This window comes from Alosa sapidissima, chromosome 17 (assembly GCF_018492685.1).
Source record: "Alosa sapidissima isolate fAloSap1 chromosome 17, fAloSap1.pri, whole genome shotgun sequence".
Lineage (NCBI taxonomy): Eukaryota > Metazoa > Chordata > Actinopteri > Clupeiformes > Clupeidae > Alosa > Alosa sapidissima.
Genome location: NC_055973.1, coordinates 21,094,810 through 21,107,419, shown reverse-complemented (window position 1 = coordinate 21,107,419; position 12,610 = coordinate 21,094,810).

Here is a 12,610-nt window from a genome sequence, read left to right as displayed (position 1 = left end):
GTTTTTGTTCCAAACCTCTTACCTGATCACGTCACATCTGAGTCAATGGGCTACTCCAGTGCCAAAAAGACAGAACATGGTCAAGCAAATATTTTTTGTTTCATAAAAATGTATTTGTTTTATGATGTAACCTTTGCAGATGATTTCCCATCTTTTGCTACTGGGAATGTCCAAACGTTCCAGGTTACACAAATACAGGTCAGCTGAATGTAGGCTAGTTTACCTCCCAGTGTTAAACTCAGTGATTACGAATACTTCATAACTTGTATAGTAAAGTGACACTCGATGTAGACTTCATAAGATATTCATGAAATATTTACAAAGGCTGGAGAGATTAAATTAATGCTATCCAGGTTACACAAATACGGGTCAGCTGAATGTAGGCTAGTTTACCGCGATGCTGCTTTGCAATTGATGGACTTTTATTTTGACAAGTTGTCCCTGTTCTGTCCTCCACATTCATGAAAGGTTTGGTATGAATGTTGAGTCATGTCTCATGAAACAGTCGTGAATGCTTTATGTGCAGTTTATGACAGCTGCTATGAATGTGTTATGAACTCACCCGTCAAGTAAAGTGTTACCGAATTATGAAGTGAACTGACTAAGCACTGTATGCATTTATAAAATAATAATACAAAAAATGGAAAGAGTTGCATTTGGCAAGACCTGGTTTGGTTTCCTCATTCATGTTCTGTCTCCCATGTCTCCATTATCATGTCTCCACTATCATGTCTCCATTTTCATTGCTCCATTATCATGCTCCACTGTTCCATGTCTCTGCTATCATGTCTCCACTATCGTAAAAGCACCAATTACCGCCCCTTTCGTTCGAAAATTCTAAAACAACAATGTTTTTTAATACTTCAAAATAACATTTGATAAATGAACCTTACATTTTTCAGTAGCCATAGGTGTGTAGATTTTAACAAAATCTGGTTTGGTTCTTACCGGGGCTTTTACTGCCTGAAATATCCGATTTTGTTTACCACGCTCTGAGTTTAGATCTGGGCTGGTACTGTAGGTGCCCATTTTAACCTTTTCACATGGCACATCAACGGTTAGACTGAGAATTTTCGTCGCAAATCAAAATTCCACTGGAGCTCCAAACGGATTTGTACACACAGCCTTACAACACTGTTCACAGCTCTTCGAGTCATGGTAAAATGTCATTTTTGGTACATAGCTAATTTAGATACACTTATGGTGTGGGTGCTTGCATTTCTTTAGGAATCCACCGTCTTGGTTTGTATAGAAATGAAATACACATAAGAGGGCGGAAATAGGGGACGGGCGGTAATTGATATATCATATCTCCACTCTCCCATGTCTCCACTATCATGGTTCCACTATCATGTCTACACTATCATGGTTCCACTATCATGGTTCCACTATCATTGGTTCCACCATCCATGTCTCCACTATCATGGTTCCACTATCATGTCTACACTATCATTGGTTCCACCATCCATGTCTCCACTATCATGGTTCCACTATCATGTCTACACTATCATTGGTTCCACCATCCATGTCTCCACTCTCCCATGTTTGCTTTCGCACCCCGAGGTCATAGCTAAGGCAGAAATGCAATCGCAGATGCTAAAGTGTTGGGTTGTATTGGGCACAACAATGTTTGGTTTCATCGTATGGTGTCAGTGCAAGTGGTTTAATGGTCTTATAGAGCAGTGGTTTTCAAATGGGGGTACGTGAAGGCACTCCAGGGGGTATGTGAGATTTTAAAATATACATATCATTTGCAACATATACAATCATTTGCAATACATTTAGTCATGGATTGTTAAAATTTAAAATGTTCAAAATAGTTTTTTTTCCAAATGTTGGAATTTTGTATGTGTTCCATGTATCAGTTCCAAAGTTTAATAAATTTGACACTGGTGTTTCTCAACTAAAAAATTTTTGCGCTGGTTAGGGGGTACTTGGCTGAAATATTTTACAGGGGTACATCACTAAAAAAAAGGTTGAGAACCACTGTTATAGAGAATAAGTTGGTCCAAGTAAAGATCTCAGAGATTCAGGATTTATGATTCCTACTGAATAATGGGGCGCGTGACTTCTTCATAGGAGGCAGGCTTTTTCCTCTGCAAATATCAAAACATCTGCAGAGCCCCATACAGTAAATGGAAAAGGAAGAAGCTTTCTCTCCTGCAGCTGCTGCTGCTCCCCCTGCTGCTGCTCCTTCTTCTGTTGCTATACTCTTGCTACTGCTGCTCCTCCGTCTGTTGCTGCTGCTGTTCTTCCTCCTCCTTCTGCTCCTCCTCTGCTGCTACTGCTCCTCCTCGTACCGCTGCTGCTGCTCCTCCTGCAGGTCCTGCTCTTCCTATTTCTCCTCCTCCCGCTGCTCCTCCTGCTGCTGCTGCAGGGTTGCTGGGTTTGGTGCTTGTTGAATCCTCCTTTTGTGTAAACTAAAACACAATGGCTGTAAACAAACTGCTGCTTTAGCTTTAGCTTGGGACAGTGTAGTGTAGAACAATATCTCTCTCTCTCTCTCTCTCTCTCTCTCTCTCTCTCGGAGTGTGTCAGCCTGTGCGGAGCTACTGCAGAGCCATTGGCTCATCTGGGTCCGATGGGCAGGACTTAGCGAAGGGTCAAATTGGGGCTCCACTCTTTAAAAGGGTCTTATTATGACCCGCTGGGAGAACACGCACTTTGGTCACTGTCACGCCATGCTACTGTACATTCTGCTCCACTGCTCAGCGAAAGCCACGCGCTCTGGACAATGTTGTTACCGTCGCTCCTGCACGCTCTCAGAGTGGGAGACTAGGGCCTGCTTTTAAGCAGAGGTGTAAAAGTCCGGCTTCAAAAACTAAAAGTCCAACCATGTATTGTTTCTACCTGTGCACTTTGTTATATCCTGGTCTAGGGCTTGTGGGACATGACAAAGTATTTGAATTGTGAGAAACGGGCAGACAACGAAACGTAACATTAACGTGTATTTATTAATAGAAAAATAGTTTAAATAAAAAACAAGGCCTAAACGTAGGCCTCTGTAGCCAGGCACTCTCTCCTGGTCTCTCACCCCAGGGAGTGGAAAATCGACAGTGGTTGCACAGGCAATGCCCCGAGGCTGACCCTAGTGGCCACGGAGTGCGGGAGCAGTGGAGCCAACGAAAAGTGATCCGCAAAGCAAGCAACAGCGAGAACTCCCGTAAGACGTCAGCCAGACACTTTTAAAGGGGCAGGTGGACGTGGTGTCCAATTGGATCACCACACCAATCAGCTGCACCAATCAGCCTAGCAGACACACAACGAGAGAACAGACACAAGGAACACACAGAAATGACCCAGAGAGTCATAACAACTTAACACAGGTGATATCATCAATTATCTCATCTACCTGGCTGAGGAGTTGCACTTATTAGATTCAGCTGATTTAGTGAATGGTTGGAGCAAATGTGGCAGGACTTTTATTTTCTGAAGTTGGACTTTTACAACTCATTTAAGGCCTTTTGTTTGGACTTTCTTTGGACTGTTTTACAGCCTTAGTTCTGATTCATTCTTCTTTTTGCTATTACTTTATTTTATAACTAAAATAACTAAATATATACTTTCAATTTATCCTTTATGGTAATTTTTGCTTCCTGACATGTCAAAAATGTTTTTGTTCGTGTTCTGTAACCCCTAGAGCAGGGCATGACTGTGTGTGTGTACAGTATATATGTGTGCATATTATATGTATGTGTGTATGTGTGTGTGTGTGTGTGTGTGTGTGTGTATGTTCAGATCTGCTGTGGGTTTATGAATGCCTTTTGACCTCTGCCGCTCCACCATGCAGTATGTGATCTTCACCTGAAGCGGCTGGGCACCCAGGTGAAGGGACAGCGTCACCTGGAGGAAGACGTTGATACTTCTCCCTTTCTCTATTTCTCTCCTCTCTCTCTTTCTTTCTCTCTCTAGTCCAGTTTGCTACTGTTTTCTTATTTTTTTTACTCTTCTCTCTCTTTCTCCTTCTCTCTCACTGTTTCTCTCTATCCCTTCATCTGCTCCTTTTCTGCCTGTGATCATGCTGTTATAAATCTTCTAATGATTCCCATGACCTTCTCTGCACTTCTCCTCTCGTCATCTTCCTCTTTCTCTAATAATTCTCTCTCTCTCTATTCACTTCTCTCTCTTTTCCATCTCTCTCTTACTCTCCCTCTCTCCCCTGTTGGCTTGTTCATTCTGTGGCTCTTTTATTTCAGACAAAAAAGCATGAAGCTGGAGAATCAGAGGAGCAGAAAGGCAGAAAAATAGAATTATTACCCAGCATCCTCAGGCTACAGGCTCAGCTCACTCCTCCATGATGCAACCTCGAGTAAGCGCCAGTGCTTTTATTGGAAATTACCAATGTGGACCGCTTCACTTTACAAAGGTATCACTAATCTTTCAAAGGGAATATTTTCATTGCCCAAAGCAAATTATAGGTAATATAAGGCTGTGAACATGCCACAGTTCTTCCATATCAACGCCAGACAACAGACCAAGAATTAACTTAACCAATTGCAAACATGTTTACATGAGCCTTTTTTCATGAGGTTACAAGTCATCAACATGTTATAACACATGCCCTAACAAACAACACACGCACACACCCTCCATACATACACACACACACACACATGCGTGTGCGCACGCATGCTCACACCGACACCGACACACACACACGGTCATAAACATGTCATAACACATGCCTTAATCATACCTCTGGCTGTCACAGCTGATGTTCTGTGATGCTCCAATATCATGTTACCTGAAATGTCACAGCATTAGATGCCATTATTCCTTGACTAAAACTCTGTCAAACCATCAAACATCACTACTATGGCAGCTGTCATGACTCTTACCAGTACAGGGGGCCTGACACTGCTCTGTTACTCGCAAATCTGCGTCATAAAATGTTAACATGGCAGTAGAGAGCACCTGTTGTTGCATGTATGTCTGTTTGTGTGAGATGTGTGAGGTGTGGGTGTGTGTGTGTGTGTGTTTGCATGTCTGTCTGTGTGATAGAGAGTGCGAGAGAGAGAAAGATTGTGTATGTGTGTGTGTGTGTGTTTACAGTACGTGTGTGTCTGTGTGATAGAGAGTGCGCGAGGGAGAGAGAGAGAGAGAGAGAGAAAGATTGTGTGTGTGTGTGGAGGGTGTGTGTGTGTGTGAATGTGCGTGTGAGTATGCCCTGGCCTGTCTGGAGCTTCTGGGGTGGATGAGTGCTGGGGTTGCCATGGCATTTGACCCCAATCTGCCTTACTTGGCCTGCTTCAGTTTGCCAGCAGCAAAAGAGAGACAGCACACACACAAACACACACACACACACACACACACACACAGGTAAAACTCAGACACAGGGCAGAGTAACAGAGAGATAGGTACTTTATCTTCTGACACACAAATGCAGAGGGCACTCTGATACATGAACACACACACATTCCATTTCCTTTACAGGTGAGATGTATTGAAAGGACACACAGACACACATGCACACACACACTCAAACACACGTAAACACACACACGCAAGCAAACACATTCAAACACACACTTAAACACACACACACACACACACACACACACACACACACACGCAAACAAACACACATACACAAACTCACACACACACACTCAAACACACGCACACACACACAAACAAACACACACACACACTGACACACACACACACACTGACACACACACACACACTGACACACACACAGAGGACAAAGAAGCTGACACTCCAGCAGAAGTACTCTCTGCCCTCAATATAGTCACGGAACTCGCCACACACACACACACACATACACTGCAGAACATGTTACCAACTAGTAGAGAGTCAGAGACACACACAAACTGACATACACATGATGTGGCAGACCCACTCAGTGACAATGTCATCTTAAATTCCTGTCAGAATTACAATGAGGTTTCAAGGTTTCAGCAGAGCCGAGTGTCATCTGTGTGTGTAGTGTGTCGCGACCACTTGGCTCGGAGTGAGCACGACATGAAGGGGAGACCACACCGAAGTATATTTTAAACAAAAGTATATTTATTAACTGATATATTTACAAAGTCAGTATGTGTAAGGAAAAGCAAAACTGATGTGTTGGTCAGCATGTGAATGGGTAGTGCAAAAGTAAAGGATCAGCTCTGCTGCCAGCCCTGCCAGGAGTGTGCTCGTGATTGCAGTGTCAGAGCGGGAACCAACTGGAGACCACTGATTATATACACCCTCCAATTAGGCCATCAATTAGCCACCTTGATAGAACCTCCACAGCTCCTCCTTCAGGCCAAGACAGGAACAGACAAGATCAAGCCACACACAAAGTCAGGGAGAAAGAGGAAGACCCAGCACGGTAGAGCTGGGGTGTCACAAGTGCTATATGTGAGGTGTGTGTGTGTCTGTGTGTGTGTGTGTGTGTGTGTGTGTGTGTGTGTGTGTGTGTGTGTGTGTGTGTGTGTGTGTGTGCGTGTCTCATTAGTCTCTTCATCTCTCCCTGATAAAGTGATGAGACAGGGCAACCTAATTGATCAATTCAATACATTTACTCCTTTCAGAGAGAACTGGTTTGCATTTCTCCGTCTCTCTATCTCTCTCTCTGTGTCTGTATGTGTGTGTGTGTGTGTGTGTGGGGGGGGGGGGGGGGGGTAAGTTGTTAATGCCCTTATGCAATGTTTATTTGTGTGTGTGTGTGTGTGTCTGTGTGTGTGTCTCTGTGTGTGTGTGTGAGAGAGAGAGAGAGAGAGAGGGAGTGTGTGTGTTTGTGTGTGTGTGTGAGAGAGTGTGTTTGTCTGTGTGTGTGTGTGTGTGAGAGAGAGAGATGGAGTGTGTGTGTGTGTGTGTCTTGATAGATGATGGTGCCCTGTGTGTGCCCGTCTCTCTGTCTGTGCCCTTCTGACCGAAACAAAGAGAAGGGCTGCCAGAGGACTGGCACAATGAGGCCACCTCAGTCACAAACACACACACACACACACACACACACAAATGCACATATATCCGCACGCACACATGCACATACACACTAGTACACAGAAGTGTCATCTGATGGGGTGAATGAGGATATCTAAGTCTAGTAGAAGCTTGGGTAAATGCCAGCTATCAGAGGACTCTGGCTATATTCACCCAATATCACATTGACACACACACACACACACACACACACACACACACACACACACACACACACTGGTAAGCATGCATGTCACTTGTATCTTTCCATCTGCCCTCCCATCAGATCAGATCAGATCAGGCTGTTCTTTCTTGCAACATGGAACTCCAACTGACTCCATCTGAATTAATACAGTTCCTGTCTCTCAATTGACGCCACACACACACACACACACACACACACGGTGTCTCTCTCTCTCCAGGACATGTTGAAATGGAGTGTGTGGAGATGACTGTAGCAGGTGTCTGAATCCATCCCTGTCTCCTCAATGAAAAACTCTCTCTGTGCACATCAGCTCTATCACCACTCTCTCTCTCTCTCTCTCTCTCTCTCTCTCTCTCTCTCACACACACACACACACACTAACACACACTCACATATACATATAAACACACACATACACACACACTCACACACATACACACACACACGAACTTATTACCACATCATTCCACACTCCCTGCTGTCCCTGCTCCTGTTACATTGGTCATGCACGTCCAGATAGTCAGGAAGAATCAGATCGGCACAAACACACACACAAACACAAACACACACAGAGAAGTGTCATCTGATGGGGTGAATGAGGATATCTTAAGCTAGTGGAAGCTTGGAGACATGCCAGCTATCAGAGGACTCAAGCTATATTCACCCATTCACACTCAGACATACACACACACAAACACACACACACACACACACACACACACACAAACGCATTACTAGTAAGCACACGTCAGACTCTTTACTCACACCGGTTCTGTTGCCACACACACACACACACACACACACTCACACTCTTAGCTGTCGATTGTGTATAATGACGACGCTTGCTCTAGGGAGGAGGTACTGTAGGGGGTGTTGGTGGCTGTGGAGGTCGATGTGTGATGCATCATCATGCGGTCACTGTCCCTCTCCGGTCACTGTCACCATCAACAGTCCTGTTCTGTTAGTGATGCAAACATCAGTCAGTAAGAATCAGAGCAACACACAGCACACATACAACACACACACACACACACACACACACACACACACACACACACACACACACACACACACACACACAATGATACACGCGTGCACACACACTGACTGATATACATGTGTACACACACACACACAGTAATGGGAGTATGGCTTTTTTAAAACGTTGTATTAGCTACAGATAAAGAAGAAATAAATAGAAATACACATAGTCGATTTTCTCTTTGCTCTCAACACGACCATTAGTGTATTTGTCATCAGTTATAAAGGACTGTTAAAGGCTGTTTCCAGGAAATGCAAAATTAATGATGTGTGTCTCTCAAAACATCTCCCAATTACAGACTATTTCTGTATTTCTGTTGGATGAATCCAGAGATGTGTTTATCCCCCCTTTAGAAGCCCTCTCACATGTCTCTCTCTGAACGCAAGAGAGTCTCTGCTCCTGTGAAATCCATTCCCTGCATTTGTGACATAGGAATTGCAGGGTCTACAGGTATGGACTCTTAGGTTCACAATTAGGGCTTTCAGACATACGTGTAAGACCGGAGGTTCTGCTGATGTTAAACGGTCATATGGAAGTCCGAACTTAGCTGGTTGTTCTACTGCTTCCCCCCTAGTATTTCCTCCGGACATTATGTAAATGTGCTGTGTCTAAACGAAGCGTAGAACATGCGGTTAAAATTCACACCTAGTGAGAGGGCGTGTCGGTGACGTTTCTTTTGTGCGTCCATGTGGTTAAATCTGACTTAAATGCCAGTGTCATGATGGAGTGGCATAGTGCTGTCTAGAAAATCTCCGACCTGGAAAGATGCAGACATGGACATGGAGCTACTGTCCATGAGGGCGGACAGCATTGTGATAGAACACATGAAGGGAACGGCAAGAGACACGTTGATGTAGCCTACAACTGCATCGCAATATATCCCCGACAAATCCCCGATATTTGTTGAGCATAAATATGCCTAGAGAAAATGAAAACGAAGAAAACCCAACTTTGTTCCAAGCTCCTTACGTAAATGCAATAGACACATGGGGAGAGGATGCTTTTTGAAAAAATAAACCATGAAAAAACGAACCACTTCACTGTTATGTTAGTATTTTGTTTGTTGCTTAAAAACGTTGTATAGGATGGCCATATGATTACCATGAAGGTACCATACAGTTTGTGCATGCTCTCTCCAACGCAAACCAGATTTGGGGTTCCATAGCCAAGTAATTCTGCTACATAACGTTGAAAACAGATAAATGTGTTTATTTGAAGCACATACAAATACTTTAGGTCAGTTTCAAGTATGTGCACTTACGTGACTACTTCAAGTATTAGCCTACGCACAATACATTTTTCTTCTTTAGCCTACATAATGCATACACTTTGTAAACAAACAGCAGCTGTGACAGCGGCCACATATATTCTGCGTCATATCTCGCCTCTTGTGAACTCTACGAGCCCCCACCCCTCACTCAACAACAACACGGAGTTTCTGTAATGCATGTGCATGTATGTCTTTCACACATATAAGGTCCGTATAAGGTCAGTATAAGGTCCGCAGGTTAGCATCATATCTGAATCATCCGGGGTGGTTGAACATTGAAATTGTTGATTTTGAGATTGTTTGTGTAGAATTCTAGAAGGAACTAGGAAAATAATTCACTCCTCTTACAGGTTAAGTATGTTTTTTTCCCCTTATCTCAAAGGACAGTGAGAAGATGGACAGGAAGTGGGCTGGAGAGATGGGCTGAGATGGGAAATAACCCGAGTCGAATTTGAACCAGGGACACCATGGGCACCTGGGCCCAACTGTGGCACAGGTGCTGCAGCCAGTTGTGCCACAGCACCCCCTACAGGTGCCTTTTTAAGTGATTGTTAGTCTCGGCGCGTGTGTGTGTGTCCTTGGGGGATAAAGGGCTTTGGCTGGGAAATGGCTCTGTTCTCTGCCCTGTTCCTCTATTCTGCTCCCTCTGCTCTCCTGAAGACAAGTTGCAATTAAGGCGGTGGTCGACTGAAAGGAGCGGGATAATTGATTGTCACACTCGGCATGTGATCCTGTCAATTATGCATACACACACACACACACTGAGGGAGGGTGTGGTAGAGGAGGAGATGACAGGGCGTGAGAAAGGTGAAGAGGAGGAAGAGGAGAGAGGAGCTGGTGTCCTGTCACTCACACACACACACACACACACACACTCTACTCTCTGTAGGGACACAAACCCTGCATTCACTCAGAGCTTACAGCCAGCCAGAGACCATCTCCAGGGTCAACGAGGTCGTGCACAGAGAGGACACTTCCTCAGAAAGTTCCAGAAATAAACAAACCAAAAAACAAGCACAGGTCTTCAGTACTGGTCAATAGCTCCCAGTTCATCCTGTGCATGTTTTGTATCCTCACACACCCATGTTTGTTTCATCAGTGACTCCTGCGTGTGTCTGTGTGTGTTATGGAGATTCTTATCTCTGCTCCAGGATGAATCTTGGCCTCGGGCCTTGTGCCTACGGCCGAACCACCGCTGTGGACTTATCCTTGCCATATTGCTATTATATAACAGTTCCACTTACAACCAATCAAGTTCAAAGACATCAAATGGAGTTTTCCTCATTAGTGAGTTTTCTATATGCCTGCACCGCCACAATTAGTTCCAATTTAGTATTGGCATCTTGTTGTCAATCAAAGGAAAATGTCACCCTGCTGCCAAGTTGGTGAGAAAGGCAGTAATTTGTTTACGTGCTTATCACATTAATCTGGACATTCAGCCTACTCTGTTTAATTCAATAACTGTCAAATGTGATGTTAAGAAATGAATGCTCTCTTGGTTTGTATGTATGGAATGTTTGCGTTGGACAATTTAATACAAAATGTGGAGTGATTACTAAGAGGTTGAGTGGGGATGTAGATATAGAATGCCTCTCGTTCAATCAGAAATTAATAAATAGCTTGACTGTAGCTAATTGCTGTATTATCAATTAATCTTGAATCAATTTTGCCCACACACACACGCAAACACACACAGTATATGCCCACTTCCATGATTGATTTCCAATCCGTACAATGCAGTCCTGCTATCGATGCAGCTGCCCCTAGTTGGGTATTAATTGCAGGGGGTATTTATTGCCTCCCATACTTGCCCAAAACAGCAGGAGTGACTCGGAAAGAATTGGACATGAGTGTATGAGTGTGCATGGCTCCCAAAGGCACTCGTGGTCTGGAAGGAGGTGTTCAGATGGTTTAATTGCTGTGCTTTTTGTGTTATAGTATTAGAATGAGGGATCACCTCACACATGTGTGTGTCCCATTCAAACCTACAGGAATCAAGCCTCTTAGTCAAGACCACAAAACAGGTGATGGCAGAATCTGCTCACAGTCATAGCAAACACTGACAGACATATCACAAATGGCAGATTAGTGGGCTAGAAAGGTATACTAAATTGTCCTATTGTGGGACACTGCCTAATGTGGGACACCTAAGCTCCAGTGGGTGTGGCCCTTCCCCAGACTAATAAATGCCGGTGAAACTATGGGAAAGCCAAAGCTGCAGGGTATGTAGCCTATGTTGAGCACCTTAAACCTTAAAGGTGTGGGTTTTTGAACATTCTAACATAAGATTCCATTCCACAACAATTCAAGGTTCTAAAATTCTCTTATAATAATAATCAGCACATGTGTGTGAGTGCTGATTCCAACCCCTCACACAATCACATTAACGCCAGCGCTAGTCTGTGAAGCTGATAATGGTGTGTGTGTGTGTGTGTGTCTGAATGTCCGAATGAAAAGGTAATAGCTGCTAATTAAGAGGTGATTGTCAGCGGTGTTGTTGTGGCATGATGAGAGGAATCTACTCATTTCCTCATCTCTCTCTTTCTGTGGGGGGCATCAGTGGGCTATTCTATTAGTTTTTGAAGAAGGCCTTTTGAATAATATCCCCCTGTTTATGTTTGCTGTTATGCCTTTTATGTGGATATAGTCTTAGTGTAAAGATTTATAAGAGTAGCTTGTGTGTGTGTGTGAGAGAGAGAGAGAGAGACAGAGAGACAGAGAGAGAGAGTGAGTGAGTGTGTGTGTGTATTTGTCTGTGCCCGTGGATGTATTTTAATGAAACTCTGAGCTTTGCTACCTCATTACCAGAGAGGAGAGCTCTCCTCACCCCAGGCAGCGCATGGCAGCTCCAGGGGATTAGACATCAACGCGCGTGCGTGCGTGCGTGCGTGCGTGCGTCCAAGCAGCTTTAGGGGATCAGACATCAACATGATGTTGAAGGTCCAGGATGTCCACAGGGTCACAACCCATCTGAGGAGAGATGAGATTCTCTGCAATCACAGAAGGTCTGCAGCATCCGCAAGCCTGAAATATTCTCTCTCTCTCTCTCTCTCTCTCTCTCTCTCTTATGCTCTCTCATTCTCTCTCTCTCTGGGTGAGCAGGATAGCTTTGGAATGCCGTGAAACCCTTGCGAAGTGTTGAAATCTGTTCTGTTCTATGTTA